Raw genomic sequence first — 18,342 nt, 5'->3', positions numbered from 1 at the left:
TATTTATTTATTTATTTATTTATTTATTTATTTATTTATTTATTTATCATTATTTTTAAAAAGCAACTCTCATTGATGTGTTAATCCCTGTTGCTTTACGGGAATGTGTGCAGTTTTCTCGCCCTCTCTGGAATCTCATTTTCATCAACAGCACCTGTTTGCTAATGTTTTAATTCTTCCTTGATGAGTACTTTTGCACTGACTGGCACACTCTACAAAAAATTCCAATTTTTTTTTTCTAGAAACAAGCACAGAGTGAACTATGGTGGACTTGTTCATAAAATTTGATCTCATTTATCACTTTAAATTTTATAATTTGCTTAGCTGTTTTTGTGTTGCGTCTACTGCCTAGATCAACGCTGTTCAGGAGAAATATAATGTGAACCATGAATGATGGCCACAACATGTAATTTTAAATTTTTTAAGAGCCATATTATGAAAAGTTATTTTCACAAGCAGGTGAAATTAATGTATTTATTTTTACTTTTGTGGGTACACTGTAGATATATTTATGTGGTACATGAGATATTTTGATATAAGGCATACAATGCATAATAATCACATCAGGGTAAATGAGGTATCCATCACCTCAAGAATTTATCCTTTGTGTTACAAACAATCCAATTATACTCTGTAATTTAAAAATGTGCAATAAATCATTGCGACTGCAATCACTCTTTTGTGCTATCAAATACTAGATCTTAATTATTCTATCTAACTATATTTTTGTACCCATTAACCATTTCCACTCCCACACCCCTGCCACTCACAACCCTTCCCAGGTTCTGATAACCATCTTTCTACTCTCTATCTCCATGAGTTCAATTGTTTTTCATTTTTACCTCCCACAAATGAGTGAGAACACGCAAAGTTTGTCTTTCTGTGTGTGGCTTATTTCACTTAACATAATGACCTCCAGTTCTATCCAAATTGTTGCAGATGACAGGATCTCATTTCTTTTTATGGCTGAATAGTACTCCATTGTGTGTATGTACCATATTTTCTTTATTTAGTCATTGGTTGATGGACACTTATATACAACCAAGTGAAATTAATTTTATTTATTTATTTATTTATTTTTGAGACAGAGTCTCACTCTGTCTCCCAGGCTGGAGTGCAGTGGCACAGTCTCAGCTCACTGCAAGCTCCGCCTCCCGGGTTCACGCCATTCTCCTGCCTCAGCCTCCTGAGTAGCTGGGACTATAGGTGCCCACCACCACGCCTGGCTAATTTTTTCTATTTTTAGTAGAGACGGGGTTTCACCATGTTAGCCAGGATGGTCTCGATCTCCTGACCATGTGATCTGCCTGCCTCGGCCTCCCAAAGTGCTGGGATTACAGGCGTGAACCACCGTGCTGGGCCAAAATTAATTTAAATATGTTTTATTTAACCCTATACACAGTATTAGTATTTAAACATGTAATCATTACGAATATTACAAATGAGAAAGTTTTCACTTTTTTTCACACTATTATTTGAAATCCTTTGTGCATGTTACATTTCTAGCACATCTGATTTGAATTAGCCACAGTTCAAGTGCTCTGTGGCTAATAGCTCTCTTGTTGGACAACACAGGCCTAGATTAGCAGTCAGCTTCCTTCTGGGTGGCATTTTTCTACACAGGTACAATGTGTTTATCAGTTCAGAGCTATTGCATTTGCAAGGAAGAGTACAGAATAATACAACTATATTGTGATTTGAATACTTGGTGGTGCATGTGTGCATTCAATAGTTTTGTAACTTAAACCCACATGAGAACTCTGTTGTACTTTGGATCAAATTACTCCCTGTCATGAAGCATCAGAGTCCCTCAAAATAGTCTACACCACAAAAGTCAAGGGATTTTTGTAATTGTTTTACAAGTAGGAAAAGCAGTAACAGTGATTTGAATTTTTACAAAGTTAAATTTTATAAATATATGTTGAATGCAAATCGTGTACATGACAGTTGGCTAGTTCTTAACACTGATTTTTAGATATGAGACATTCAATTTTCTTGGCAAAGGTATGTATGCATATATAATGCATATGCAAACACACATATAATATATCCATATATATCCAAAATACATATATATGCATGTATGCATTTATGGCATAACACTTATCTATTTTACAGGGTCAGTTGGTTGGTGATTATTTCCTTCTTTTCCTTTGAATCACAGGCACTATAGAAAACATAAAATCAGTCTCATTTCATAAATCAGTTTTTCTATTCAAACTTGCACTTATCTTTGATGGAAAGAAATGTATAGCCTATTCTTGTGAATAATGCTAGCTAATATGAGCTGAGTGCTTACCCTATGCCAGGTGCTAGTTTAATGGTTATATATGTGTTATCTAATTTAATACTCGAATAACTCTAATGATGTAGGTGCAGAGGCACCTGAAACAGAGCACATTTAAGGAATTTCATAAACGTCATACAAGCTGCAATTGGAAGAGCCATGATTTGAACTCAGGAATTTCTGCTCAATCATGAAGTGAACTACTCATTTTAAATGCATAGCATTCTAAGCACTCTCTTTTTAGATAATGATTTGTTAGCTAACCTGAATTAGGTCCTTAAAAGCAACTCTCATATTTCCTATGATTTCACATATCTTTGAAGGTCTTAATGGAAAGGAACTTTGTAAAGATAGTTTTATACTTAACATAACCTCTCATTTTATTTTGCTCCAAGACCAATTCAAGAAAAAAATTCAGCTTCATTCCTTATCTCTGACAAATATCAGAATGCAAAACACATGGTGCCTCTGATCTGTATCATTTCCCCTAGTACTTGCATTCATCTTTGATGTGATATTTTGTGGTCTAGTGGCTCTTCAGAGAAGACAAATACCTATCTCCTTTGAACCATAAATTACCATATTTGGACTTACTTCTTCATATAATTTTTACTAGTCCTTTTTATTTCTCTCATATATAAATTGAAATGTTGAAATGATGAGATCTATTTTTAAAGCATATACATATTTTTGGGGGGAATGTGACAGAGTTTAAATTGCTAACAATTATACATAAACCAGCTGAATCAACTGGGCAAGAAAACAGCCCTTCAGTCTCACATTAATCCATTTGCGTGTAGGCATCAGGGAGGTCTCATTCTTGCAACCCCAGAATGTAAAACATAAAGTCCAAACTAGTCTTCACTTTCACACCCCTCCTCTTTTCAAAAAATTCATTTAAAAATATTTAACTGACAAACATTGCATACATTTATAGTGCGCAAGACGATGTTCTGAAATATGTACATATTATAGAAGAGCTAAATCAAGCTAATTAATATATGCGTTAACTCACATAGTTTTTTGTGGTGAGAACATTTAAAATCTACTCTCTTAGAAATTTTCTTTTTTTTTTCTTTTTGGTTTTCTTTGTTATTATTTATTTTAAGTTTAGGGGTATACGTGCAGGTTTGCTACATAGGTAAACTTGTGTCATGGGGGTATTAAGCCTAGTATCCATTAGTTATTTTTCCTGGTTCTGTCCCTTCTCCCACCTTCCACTCTCTGGTAGCCTCCTATGTCTGTTGTTCCTCCCTCTATGTATCCATGTGGTCTCATTATTTAGGTCCCACTTATAAGTAACCACATATGATATTTGGTTTACAATACATTGTTCTTAATGATAGTCACCATGTTGTACAACGGATCTCTTGAACTTATTCCTCTTGTCTAACTGAAATTTTATATCCTCTGACCACCATTTCCCCAGTCCCTCCTGTTCCCTCTTCTATTATCTGCCTCTATGAGTTTGACTTTTTTGCATTCCAAACAGAAGTGAGATCATACACACATCTCTCCTCTTGCTTATACTTACTGGCTTTCAGCCAGAAGAACAATGTTAGCAAAAGGGTTGCTTTTGAAAGTTGACCAACCCCTGGTTTAAACAACATCTATCAGAATGTACAGCATAAAGTTTAAGGCTTCATAAGTCTAGCAGATTCAATATACATTTGTTGGATGAATTACTGAATTGGATAAAAGTTCACAGGGACATTGAGCTATTCTTTGATATTTCCTGGGCTTGGTGTTGATTTCATGAATGTATACTTGATGTATGAAGAAATATTTAGGCACATGTCTTGGATCATTTATAGTTTTCTTATACCTCTATAATGTTATTTCTGTAAACTTAAAAGGAAAGAGTAATTATACAGTACGTACACTCAATTTCAAATGAGAAGGTTGAGGACCCATGAAGTTAAGGTAACTTGTCCATTGTTGTTCAATGAGCCAAGAAAAAAGTGGAAATCTAGTTCAGCTGGCTGCTGCCCTTCTATGCGAAAACTAGTGTAGGTCATATTATGATTACTATTTGAATGCAACCTAACAAAATGTTGTGGCCTGAGACTTCATTTATGATAATAATGAAAATTCATATTAAAAGCAAGAAATTACATCTTGCATGGTGGATTACACAGTACACAGTACACAAATAAAATCTGGAATTGGATTTGAATGTTTAAAAGTACATTATGCCTTCATACAAGATACTAAATGTTTTATGGGGGAAGAGGTTTTTCACAAGGGTTATAATAAAAATACTTTTATCTATTTAGTCATTTCTTAGCAGTTCCTCAGTTGTTCTTAGTATAACCAAGAAATACTAAAAGATGTATTGGCTCATGTCTTCCCCTTTCCCCAAAGTTTACCATCATAATGGTAAAAGGTGAGTGAAAAATGCTTAAAAAGCACCCCATGATCACTGAATGATTCCATTTTTAGCACAAGCTTCATGATATCTCAGGTGGGATAGGATGATAGTCAGCTTTCTTAGAAATGTAACAAATTCTTCTCTGAGAATGAAAGTAATCTTGGTGGATGGTGCCAGGTTTCAGATTCAGTCTTTTAAATTCTTACTTTAAGGCCGGTACAGTGGCTCACGCCTGTAATTCTAGCGCTTAGGGAGGGTGAGGTGGGCTGATCACCTGAGGACAGGAGTTCAAGACCAGTCTGGCCAACATGGGGAAACCCCATCTCTACTAAAAATACAAAAATTAGCCAGGCATGATAGTGGGTGCCTGTAATCCCAGCTACTCGCGAGGCTGAGGTGGGAGAATCGCTTGACCCTGGGAGGCAAAGGTTGCCTTGAGCTGAGGATGTGCCATTGCACTCCAGCCTGGGCAACACAGTAAGACTCTGTCTCTAATTAAAATAAAATAAAATAAAATAAAATAAAATAAAATAAAATAAAATAAAATTCTTACTTAGTTGCCTCAGAGCACTTATTCAGTGGTTTAAATCATTTTTGAAAAACTAAGAGTCATTAACCTTTTAATGCAAAAGCAGGTGTTCATTAGGAGTTTCTTGGGGAAAAAAAATAGCTTACATTCTGTTTCTTTCATGCCCATCTTTCCTCTCAATACTGTCTCCTTAAGATAAACAATCAAAAACTATAGATATTTATGTTAAACACTTATAAAAATGATTTGTGTGTAGGTCTTTTGTTAGAGCATTAGTGATACGGTTTGGCTGTGTCCTCACCCAAATCTCGTCTTGAACTGTAGCTCCCCTAGTTCCTCATGTTGTGGGAGGGAACCGCTGGGAGAGAAGCGAATCATGGGGGTGGTGTCCCCCGTACTCTTCTCATGATAGTAAATAAGTCTCACAAGATCTGATGATTTTATAAAGGGGTACCCCTTTTGCTTTCGTATCTTGCTATTGTGCCTTGCAGTGGACAGAACAATAGGCAGTTGAAGGAAAGATGAACCATTCTGTTTTTCTTTAGTAGTTTTGCTAAAATATTTGATAGGTTAAAAATACTGGTTAAAATAAATACTCTGGATTTTAATTTACCATGTCACATTTATCACTGACAAAAAAGTTAGCTGTTCTAAGCTGCTATTTGGTATGTATTAAAAAAAAACATTTTAGTGATCTGACAGAATTAACATGACATTTAGCAGGAATTACTATATAATTCCATTTAGTGAGAAATTATTTGGGTACTGAAGAACGCTGGGTTTGAGGATTATATTTTTTAGAAATCCTTATTTCTGAAAAATCTAAAGGCAAAATTCAAATATAATAACAACTTTCAGAGGCCACTAAGGCAGATATTAAACTTTGAAAGACAATATAATACATCCTTAACATCTTTCCCAATTTCTGAATCAAGTGACTCTTATGTACAAATTACATACTTTTTCTTTTTTTCAGAGATGGGGTCTCACTGTGTTGCCCAGGTTGGATTGCAGTCCTGTGATCACATTCACTGCAGTCTTGACCTCCCAGGCTCAAGCAATCCTCCCTCAGCCTCCAGAGTAGCTGAGACTACAGGAAGGTACCATTATACCCCACTAATTGTTTAAATTTTATAGAAATGGGGGTCTCACTCTGTAGCACAGGCTGGTCTCAAACTCTTGGACTCAGGTGATCCTCCCACCTCAGCCTCCTGAAGTGCTAGGATTACAGGGTAAACCACTGTGTCCCACCTCGTATACTTTCTCAAATTTCACGATGTGAAGTATCTGTCTGGTAATAAAGTGATGTTTTACATCATGAAACCCTTAGAATACATTTGATATTGCCCTAATGTTTACTTATGTTCCCTAATATGCCACAAAGCAGACAGCCTTAAGATTGGATTTTGAAAGCTTTAAGAAATGGGACCCACAGTTATCACACATACTATTTTTTCCAGACATCATCTAACAATGAATGATCACATTTTGACATGGTACAAACTGAACCAGGCCAACTAACTTGATATGCCAGAAGCCGGATTAATATCATCAATCAGTTACGGTGAGCTTCAGAGGAGGTGACATAAAAAATTAGGAATACATATATCACCAGAATCTTAACATTAAAAAGACATAATGACTATAATGACAAAAAAGAAAGAAAATGAAGGGAAAAAAAAACTTCTTTAAATGCATGGGTAAATAAAATCTTGAAAAAGCAATACACATTTATTTTAGCATGCCTTACATTGGCTATGCATTTACTAATGCTTTTTCAACAGGTTAAGGTGGGTTAGGAAAAGTCCAAAACATATTTTCCAAGAAATAATATATAGGAAGGAAAACCTGATTTAAAGTGAGCACAGGATATATAGCAAGAACTCAAAGTAGGAGTTGGAAATTTTCAAACAGAATAAAAGATTATTTATTGGTTTTTGCTAACAATGATTATTATTGGTTTGAAAAATGAACCTGGATAAAATGTAGAATAACATCACATATTTAAGCTGCATATGGACCAAACAGGGAAAACTCTATTTCTGCATATCAGATCGTTTCTTATTTTAGTCACTTATTTCACAGTTACATAGTATTCATCATGAGGAGAAACAGACAGAGTATGAATGGCTCACTGTTACCCACACTATTCCTGGAAAAACAGGTCCTAAAGATTAAAAGACCCAACCGCATACATAAAAGGCATGATGACATTGTTATTACTAGGCAAACATTTATTAAGATGTCATCATTGAAAATGGATGACCTATACTTTGGTAAAAATGTAGAGAACTGAAACATCACTTTGGCGGCGACATAAATGTGGCAAGCAGTTTGGAAACACATTTGGCAATATCTAAAATTAAAGGCACAACCTTCGACCCAGAAATCCTACCCCTTGGGATATACCCAAACCCACATGTATGCACAAAACCCTGCAACATTACATGTACATTTGTTTACCAAGTGATATATCCAGTAATGTTCATAACAGCTCTAATTCATAATGGCCTAAAACTGGAATACGTAACTATCCATCAACAATAGAATGAGTAAGTAAATTGTAGCATATTCACTTGGTGCAATACTAACACAATGAGAATGAAGAATGCACAAAACAATATGAATGAATCCCATAAACACAATATTGACTGAAATAAAATAAGAGTTTACATTGTACAATTTCATTCATGTAAAATTTAAAAGTAGTCAAATCTATGCTATTGGAAGTCAGTTAGTGGTTATCTTTGGGTGCATAGTGACTGGAAAGAAGCATAAAGCGGTGCCCTTGGGAGCTGGTAATATTTTGATTTTGATCTAGATGTTGGTTATATGAGTAAAAATGGCTAAGCATTTTTTCTCACTTAGTGGCACATTCACACCCATTATTTTATACCAATTAGATGCTTGTAGAGTGCTAAGGGTTATATATAAATAGCAAAGAAAGAGAATCCTTTCCATTGCAACCAACATGAGGAAGGTAAGACTGCAAGACTTTTTTTTTTTTTTAAGTCGTATAGTGTTAAAACAAACAATAAGCCTTTTAAATTCACTCCAAAATACAGGGTAATTTGTTTCCCCCACTGATAATAATTTCTTCTTTCCCTTTCTTGGCATTTTGTTGTGTCAGACCTCCCTAAGGTTTATATTGTTTCAGTTTATATGGATTTGCTTTCAGGAAAAAAACTGATGTTCCTTGTCCCTGAGTATCTCATCCAAGGGGTTGAAAAGCAGCGCAAACAACAGAAGTTGTACAAAGCCATCCTTGTCATCTTCCACACGGGAGGACAGAGAACAAAAATGTCCCCACCAGTGAGTGGCAGTGCCACTGAGAACCTCCTGAACACCTCTACTCAAGGCATTTTGAACTTTATACAAAGAAACTGAGGAACGTTAGGATGGAAAATATATAGTCCTTTTCTAGAACCAGTTATGATGTAAACAGTTATTTTTTTCTAGAACCAGTTAAGAGATAAACAATTATTTGAGTAATGAAACGTTTTCATCTTTTAGTTCGTCTGAGATCAGGGCAGTGATACTTCATAGAACTCACAAATAAAAGCTTTTCATCAGGTACAACCTGAAGATGGCAGAAGGAGATTTTTTGCTTGTTTTTTTCCTCCACTCAAGTGGCCACTCTTTCACTAGAGAATGTACTTACGTCATCAAATTAATGTGATTCTTAAACAGGACATAAATCTTCCGTTTGGATGAGAACACTAATCAGATTCATCTAATTTTCCATTCTTTATCTAAACACTGCCATTATGTGACAAGAAAAATTCCTGAAAATCAAGGATATTTTGCAGTTAAACCCCTCCTCCCAGCCAGTCTATTTTGTTACTCTATATAAACAAACTCTGCCACTACATTCCTTTATCCATAGCAACTTCCAGTGGGTAATCCACAAATCAATTAAAGGCAAGTTAATTGCCAAAAACGGATCAAGTGACAAGCATTAGAAACATAATATTTATGGGCTCTATCCTAAAAATTTGTGTGTTGGAAAAGTTTCATCTGGCTAGCTTTCCTTTTAATTCAAGATTTAAAATTTGTATTATTTCTTTGAAAATAAAAAAGTAACCTCATAATTACTCTTAGCTTATGATGTTTATGTTTTGTAGGCAGTCATGGACAGGTATTTCAAACAAAACAAGGTTCCTACTATAGGGCTATTACTACTGCTATTGATTTTTAACTTCCAGTTTTCTTTGCTTTAGTATTTTCTACGTATAAAAATTTTTGAGATAGTGTGAAACAATATAATAGAAAGTATATTGTAAACTGCTCCTCCTTCCCCTACATCTTTTCATCTTCCTCCTTGTTTTACTCTCTCTCATTGTATTTTTATAATAACAGAGAAGCAAAGGCAAATTCACTCACGAGACTGGAGACTGAAAACAAGTCAGTAATGAGGTCAATATTTATATGGTTCCATTGACGTTGTGCAATTCTGAGTTTCTTGCCTAGAACTACAAATGTACTCACAAATGTATGGAATGGATATGTTTGAACTTATATGCAAATAAATTATCAATTTCTTTAAAAAGGCTTCCTTGGCTTCCCCAAGCAGAACTTCTCATCTCAGTCTCTATTTATTTTATTTATTGTTAACTTATTTTCTCTCTTCCTCTACCAGAATGTAAACTTGATGAAAGCAGAGACCACATCCATTTTGTCCCTCACTACATCCTGTTACATTTTTAGGAGTATTTATAAATCAGTTGTTAACACCCAACAGTTATTAAAAATTAAATTACATAAAAGTTGTTAAATATAATTAAATTACATTAAAAACAAGGGAAATAAGTATTCAAAACTCATAACCTCTGAATGATTTGGTTACATTTTACTATTATTATGTTTTGGGGGCAATTTATGTCTATCATATCTATATGATAGAAACACCGTATATAGTACTATGTATCTCTTGCCAACTCCACATTTAGTGACCTCTGCAGTTTGAAATGGGTGGGTGAGAGAACTTTTTTGCACAGAAATAAGCAATTACTACAAATAGTGCCCTCCGCCCCCCTCCCCCCCCCATGGAGAGCTGGTTGTGAACATTTACTGCCTGAATGATCTTTTACATTCTGTTCTGTTCATATTTGAATGCTTCATTCATTGTTATAATAATTTTAGGGTTTTGTTTTTATAGAGTTTATTTCTTTAGCTCACCACAAAACTTATCTTTTCAAAGCTTCAGTTCAAAGCTTTCTTTTTCTTTTCTTTTTTTTTGGAATGTGACTTACATACTTGTCACCTTTGAACTGTCTTTTGCATTTTACTGGCTTAACATAATTACAGTAATATATATTTACTCTATTCACAAATCCATCTTTCCTCTTTATCATTTTAGTTTTTCTCTTCCAAATTTACACTATTACCAGCTAATGAATTACATAATTTGAGCCATGTGCCATGGCTCATGCCTGTAGTCCCAGCACTTTAGGAGGCTGAGGTGGGAGGATAACTTGAGGCCAAGAGTTTGAGACAAACCTGGGCAAACAGACTCTAAAAAAAAATTGTTTTTAAGCCAGGAATGGTAGGGTGTGCCTGTAGTCCTAGCTACCCAGGAGGCTGTGACTGGAGGATCCCTTGAACCTAGGAGTTTGAGGCTGCAATGAGTGATAATCATGCCACTATACTCCAGCCTAGATGACAGAGAGAGACCCTGTCTCTAAAATAAATAAATAAAATAATACAATCGAACAAGTTTTAAAGTACCATATAGTACTCTTCCTTTGCCGATGGAATTTTCTTTTGCTCTGATTCAACTCTGTGTGCTTATATAACCCAGCCTTATGGAAAGTCAGACACCTCTCTTCAGCCCCTTGTCAAAGTTAAAAAGGCTTGTCAATTATAGTTCAAAGGTAGAAAAAATAATGGAAGTTAGGAGGAGGGAGAGCCAAGGTAGAAGGTGGGTATATGACTGTGGCAAAGAACATGATAGATGCTGAGGCCTCCAGAACAAGGAGTACCAAGGTAAAGTCTATGGAATTGAATGCTTCCTCTTTCATAAGAAGTATTCCTTATTTGCTCTGCCCAGATCAGACAGGCCTTGATCCAGCTGCTCAAAGTACCGTCTCTTAAAATCACTTGATGGGGGCTCAACCACTTCATGACTTAAAGACAAAAATGTACTCGTTGAAATCATAAAATCAACATTATGAAAATAAATAGTATAAATTTTACAAACTACTAATTAAGCATAAACGCTCATACCTATTACACATTCAGAAATGGTATCCTTTTAACAACAGTGAAAACCATTCTCACAATGATGATCAGAAATACCCACAGCATGATTCTAAACCCTTGGCAGTGGGGAGTGTCTTTTCTTCTTTAGTCACCTTGATTTTTTTGTACATCTCCTGGCAGTCCATATTTGACAGAGCTCTGTGCTGGTCCATAGCCTGCAGGCTACCTTATAAAATCAATAGCTTTATATTTATTACAGAGTTTGTAATCTTTCTGCCTGTGGTTGTTCCATGCGCTGTCTTGATAAGACAGAAAACACTCAAACTGTATTTCCCCTCTCTATCTCTGTTTCTAGTCTACATTGATAATTGAACAGATTCTTTTGAATGTTAGAGATGGGGCTTTCCTTCAATTTTGAAAAAAATGCATATAGTGCATTCTACAAAAATGTTGTTTACAAAGTGGTACTTCCCTACAAGAATCCTATTGTAGCTGTTGTAGCAAGTGATTTTTAGATTTGTAAGTAAAATGTCTGAGCATAATTTTACTTGGATAAGTCTATTGTTCAGAAACCTGTCCTTCCATGGTCATTGCCCAATTATGACTCTTCTACTCTCTCCTGTCTGCAAGAAGTGTGCTCCAAATCATTTATTCTTTTGGCTGCCTTACTGAAGGCATTGAATTAGATGGCATATGTACTGAAGTCAGGGGGTGGGACATTGGAACAAAGATTTTCACAGAAGCACACAGAGCCAGGGTTCTAGCTCTGGCCAGGCCACTATCAAGTTGCACGACCCTGGGGCCTTTAAGGATCTTCAAGCTCTTCAACGTAAGACAAATGAGTTTGAACAAATGAACCATCAGGTTCCTTCATCTCTAACCCCCTGTTCCCATGAATGTGGCAAAAGGAAGCACAGTGTCCTCACACTTGCCATGAATTGGAACACATTTGCTAATAGGTTCATTCATTTAATACATATACGCCAAGCACCTACTATGTACCAGACACTCTTCCAGGCATTGGCCATACAAAGGTGGAAAAAAGGACAAAAATTGCTGCCATGTGGAGCTTACATTCTATCATTAATAATAGCTGAAATTTATGTTAGTGTTGTCTATGTGCCAGGCACTTTACATGGCTAACACACCTAATCCTCATAACACCTCATTTTACAGATAAGGAAACTGAGGCACATGAAGTAACTTGCCCAAAGTCTCATAGCTACAAGTGATAATGTGAAAATGTGAACCTCAGCAGCAGTGTGACTGCAGAGCTAGCCAACTGTCAATCATTCCTGCACACTACCTTTCTAAGGTGAGCCTGGGTTGTATGTGCAAGTTGCTTATAAGGTAATCATTTATAAGGCAGCTCTATTGTACTATTCTGTGACCAACAGAGGTACCAATGATAACAGTTTATCTGAAAATGTATTTCACAAAGGAAACTTCACAAAATTTGTGAAATGTTAGTAAAGACTTGGAAAATGCTATGAAAGGGGTGGTAGGTAGTCCTGTACTCGTGTACATGCTTTCACCTAATCTGCACAATGGCCTTATGAAGTAGATATTTTTATTTTCTATTTATGTACATGGAAATGGCTCAGAGATGTTAGGAAAACTGCCCAATCAAGAAAGCAGCAGAGTTGGCACTGGAGCTTGGTCTGTTTGGCTGTAGAGCCAAAGTTCTCCTCTTACACCATGCTACCTCTTCTGACAATATGCAATGGTTGTTAGCAGTATTGTTATTCTTAGGTATAAATGTTGCCTATACACGAATTGTTTTTTTCATTTTCAATTTAGTCAACATTACTCACAATTTGAAATATCATTAAGAAGCCTAGTTTAATAGTCAAGACTATGCCAGTAGAATAAATAGACATGACACAGGATGAAGTTGACCTCTCTAGCTCAGAGAATCTTCTGGCTCCTCTGAACTGCTGGCCAAGGAGTAATATTTTGGCAGTAAAATGCAACCACATGACCAATGTTTTTGGCCAGATGAAATGAGCCAGATGGAAGCCCATGAAGCAAAACCCAGGAGCGGGCAGAAGCAGACAATATAAAATCACTGATTCATTTTCCTTTTTCTTTTTTTTAATATAAAAATATTTTTATTTTGATGCTTTTGCTTAGCATTCGTTTAAACCAATATCAATTAGGTTAGAGGACAGTTTAGATATTATTTAATCAGTTTATATTTTAACTGATTACTAAGCCCTATTCTATAACAAATCACATGGTGTTCTGTCTTCAGAGAAAGATTCAGAGTTAAGTAGAGAAGATAGTACATCTGTTAGAATAATGCCTGTCATTATGGAATTTTTTCCTTGTGTGCTAATAGGATCTGGTCAGGAAGCTGGAGGTGGGAGAGTGACCAGCAGTCCCGGTTCTAACACAGACTTCCAGAATTCATACCTGTGCAGGTTTCTTAAACTTGCTCTGCCTGGTTTCCTCATCTGTAAGATAAAGGTAATGCTAGATCTACCTCCCGAGGCTGTTTTGGAGGATGACATGCATGAGCTACTGCATGTATGGGATTGGGAATGCTTCCTGGTGCATAGTAAGTGTCCAATACAGATTAGCTCTATTGTTCTTACTTTGGACTTTCTAACCACATATGTGTGTGGTCTCTAGTCCCTGAACTTCCAATTGTTCTTCTCCTATTTGATACTAATTACATCCATCCTTTTCACTTACCCTAAATAATTAAGTGAGATGAGCTGTAGCACACTAAAAACAACAGTTGTCACATCTGTTACATCTGAAAAGCTTTGAAAACTAAAAAGTGCTATGCAACAGGAGGTATTCTTGGGGTATGCAGAAAGTTACGTCCCCGTGTATTGATTCACAGGTGGCGCTCACTCCCTTTCTAAGATGTGGGTTCAAGACAGCTTTTTCTCATGGGAATTGTGCAGTTTGGTTGGGCAATCACTGATGTGCTACCACTTAGGTTTTGGAAGTAGCAAAGAGTAGCTATGAGACCACACTCTCCTATGATCCCTGTTCATATCTGCTGCTATACAATTTCCAGATCAAAGTTGCAGATTTGATCTTTACTTCCTAAGAATACAGGGGATAATTTAGGGACATCTAGATCTTCTTGTTTGGGCAAATATTGCTTTATCTTTTCATAGCCCAGATATCATTTGTACTTTTGTTTATTGATGCGATTGTCATTCCTCCATCATTCTACTGTTCAGTCTATGTCATACCAAACAAATTTACTCATTAGACCTTCTACATCACGTATAAGCATGCACATACGTACTTAATTAATCACCTGTTTGGCAGCTCTGCTAAAATGCTGGGAAGGAAAAGATGTTGAAACAATTGGCAAAAATGAGACTTGGAGATTTTCTGAGAATTTCTGTCCCATGAACCCTATTACTATAAAGGGCAAGAAAACTAGAAGACACTTTCTGTTTCTGGTCTGTGGAATGCTATGGAATTATCTCTGCCCCACATTCAAATGTACCCTGAGTGACTTTCTCTTCTATTTACATAGTACCTACCCCATACTCATCACATAAAATGTTCCTTTTAACATCCCTTTTTAAGAAGACAGAAAGTAGGAAATGTTTCGTGATTTGTTCTCTTTGGAAGACAGAATCATCTCCAGAAGAGTAATTTTCTATTTAAAGTTTCCTTGAACACTACTGTAGTTTTAAACAATAATATATTTTAAAATACAAAATTCCCTAGTGTTCTCTTATTGGAGTTGTCAGGGTCCACACTCTTTCTAAATGTTTGCTCCTTGATTCTTTCCTTACTTCCCAGATAGTTTTTCCCCATCTTTTTTAAGGTACTATATTTAAACAACCAATATAAACTTATCCACATTGTTTTCTCAAATTTAACATGAGCACATCACTCTCCTCTTTCTTCTCTATAATACTTGGCGGGGGGAGGCGGGGGGCATTGCTCTAACGTAATTAGGTGAATCTTTAAACACATGTGCCAGAACCTAGGCAGATAAATCAGCACCTTGCCCTCAAAAATAGTACTCATCTTTGTAAGCAGTGTCCTAATGCTAACACTTATCCCATTACCGAAAACACAGTTGGCATTCTCTTCTGGGTTCACAGAGAAAAAGTAGTTTCCTTATTATGGAATCCTCTGCTTTCTCTCTTTTTCTGCTCCTCACTCCTCTCCCCATGGCCCTGCTCCACTCCCCTCTCCTGCCTTTCCTTCCCTCTCCCTCTTCTCTTTCAATCCCTCTTTCTGCCTCAAATCAAACTTAATAAGCTATATATTAATCATTTTTGTTTTTTTATAAAAATCTATTTTAACCACATAAGACAAAAAACTGTCACAGCTGAAAGACTTTCAAATCTATTTTGAGCATTGTAAACTGTTTAAGATTGTATTTCTCAAGAGTCAACACTCATTAAATGTATATGATTTGCTATTACTTTAACAAATCAGATACTAATTGAATTTCATATCTTACAGACTTGGCTTTCCATTAGCCTGAATGTTACCAGGGAGCGAAAGCCATGCCAAATAAAAATACTCCAGCTTAAAGGTAAGTGTACTCCCAGTATCATGCATTATTATCCATTTGACAGTCAAAGAAAAATGACACCACAATAGGCACATTTGAAGATTTTCCAAGATATAAAATACTGCTCATAAAATACATGGGAGAAATTCAGTGAAGAAATTTGTCTAATGTTCAGTTCTTTCAGTTGCTTCAATAATGGAATCATATCCAAAGCCTCTTAAAGGTCAAGATAAGCTTAAGTTACTTTCACCATCTAAGGATTTTGTATATTTTTTTAAATTAAGAAATGCAAAAGCAAGGCTGTGACATTATATTTTACATGTTTACATCAAATAGTTTAACACCTTTAATTCCAAGAATGCTATGCAATAAAACTATGCTCTTCAGAAGATAATTATAGCATTTAACTGTGTGTGCATGTGCCTGTGTGTGGTGTGTATATGTGTCTGTATATATATATACTCATGGTACATCTGAGGTATTATGGTATGATAAAAATTTTAAGTTATATAATAAGTACCTTTTTGCATTATTGTCAGTAGATTGTTGTGGCTGAATGCATAATCTCCTTTGGATGAGTGAGGGACCTGCAGAAATGCGAGAGCCAGTCGCCAACTGCCTTCCTACCTCCCTAACCCTTCCACTCAATTCAACTTTTCAACTTATGATAGATATGATCATATCAAGTTGGTTATGCCAATAAAGCATTACGGGGTGATGCCAAATAAGAAAGGGTAACAGGATACTTTATCAAATAGACATTACTGGCATTCTTGCTATATATAAAGAAGCTTCAAACCTCAAAGAGTTTGCAGTGCAACTGGAAAGATAAACTAGAACCTCCAAACAGTGAAAACAGCACATACAAAAAAATAATTATTATGTGGGAGATTGTATACTCAAATTAAGAGAAATAAAGGAAGGATTAAGTCTCTGAAGCTTCCAAAGGAAACGGGCTCATGATGGATATTTGAGATGTCATCCTTACCTCTTAAACTTGTTACAAATTAAGTTTGTTAAAATTACAGATGTGAGGTATCCAAATAGATGAAAAAGTTATCCTTAGCTGCTAATGCATATATTTTTAAAAGGGCCAGAACTTGACCAAAGGAACCTTGAAAAAATATATTTATCATATAGCTTTAAATTTTTATCATATCATAACACCTCAGATAAAATTATCTTTGCCAAACTGAGAGTAGAGCTTAAACTTTGCATTTCGTGAGATTTCTCAAATTCTTTAGTCCATCAAGCTACTGCTTTTACTTTATTCAGCAGTTGGAGATTTATGATATTGAGGAGCTTGCGATCAGATCTCAGTGATGAAGAGAGCCTAGAAGCCACCATATATTGGAAATATGCACAGTAAAGTTAGCAAATAATTGATGTTAAGTTCTGAATGTACAATTTAGTATATAATAAACATGAGAATCACATTCTACAGAATGCAAAGCACATAGTAGGCATATAATTTCAAATTTTCAACCAAATTTTATAGCTGTTACAAACTAATGTAATAAATCGTTAGTTTCTTTTCAAATAAAAATTATATTTATCTCTTGCCAAAGTTTGCTTTTGCATTGTTATAACAAATTTTTAAATTTGATTTCTCTGATTTTATAGTTCCCTAAAAGTTCCAAGGACATTGTCTTCTTTACTGTCTAAAGCAAATAATTAATCCTTATAAATCATTTTAATTCAAACTTTGAATGTTTTATATGCAGGCAAATAAATCAGAATACATTTTAATCCTGTGTTAATGTACATTTCTACATAGGCCTGTCAGCTTCCAGATGTGCTACATTTGGTCTAAATAAGAAAGACCTTATATCCAAAATTTTGCAAACAATGTCACTTCTATTTACTATTGATTGAATAGATACCTTTCAGTGCTATAAATTTTAATCAATAAAAAACAAAAAAGCTTTTATTATAAACAATAATAAAGAATAATCAATCTTCTCTTTATTAATACCTAGAATACGCAAATGAGAAGGAAATCCAAGATTTTTTAAAGTGTTTTCTTTTTTTCCAGTTATTTGGTTAAAATAAGCTGATTTTCTTGTAAAACAGTCATTGACAGTTTAGTGAAGTCATGAGGTCAAGATTTTTAAAATGATTTCCAAAAACAAAAGATCATTAAAATATTTAGTTTGAATTCATGGCATCTAATTCTGTTGGGCAAGATTAACGCTGAATAATTCCCTGAAACAGCATTAGTTTCAATTTTTTCATGTGGATGTGCCCTGACACACTTATAAAGAATACTGTAGTGTTCTTGTTGTTGTTTAGTCAAACAAGAACTCTTCCCTAACATTTAGGTTGACTATATTAAGCCATTAGACAAGTTAATACACTGTTTTTCAGGTGGCAGTAATATGAATGCTTTGTTAAGTTTGCCATTTAACTCTCAGAATTAGCTTTTAAAGTCAGTCAACTTTCTTCAACTT

At 35.2% G+C, this 18,342-nt stretch overlaps 1 protein-coding gene across 6 annotated transcripts in view; it reads right to left on the bottom strand.

Annotated features, from left to right (window-relative positions):
• The window catches only part of PDE4D (phosphodiesterase 4D), a 1,617,209-nt gene that overhangs the window by 376,262 nt on the left and 1,222,605 nt on the right, over nt 1-18,342 (bottom strand). The gene's annotated exons all lie outside the window — the stretch shown is intronic.

This window comes from Piliocolobus tephrosceles, chromosome 4 (genome assembly GCF_002776525.5).
Source record: "Piliocolobus tephrosceles isolate RC106 chromosome 4, ASM277652v3, whole genome shotgun sequence".
Classification (NCBI taxonomy): domain Eukaryota; kingdom Metazoa; phylum Chordata; class Mammalia; order Primates; family Cercopithecidae; genus Piliocolobus; species Piliocolobus tephrosceles.
Note: the sequence above shows the minus strand (reverse complement) of the source record. Positions and strands in the feature narration are given on the sequence as shown.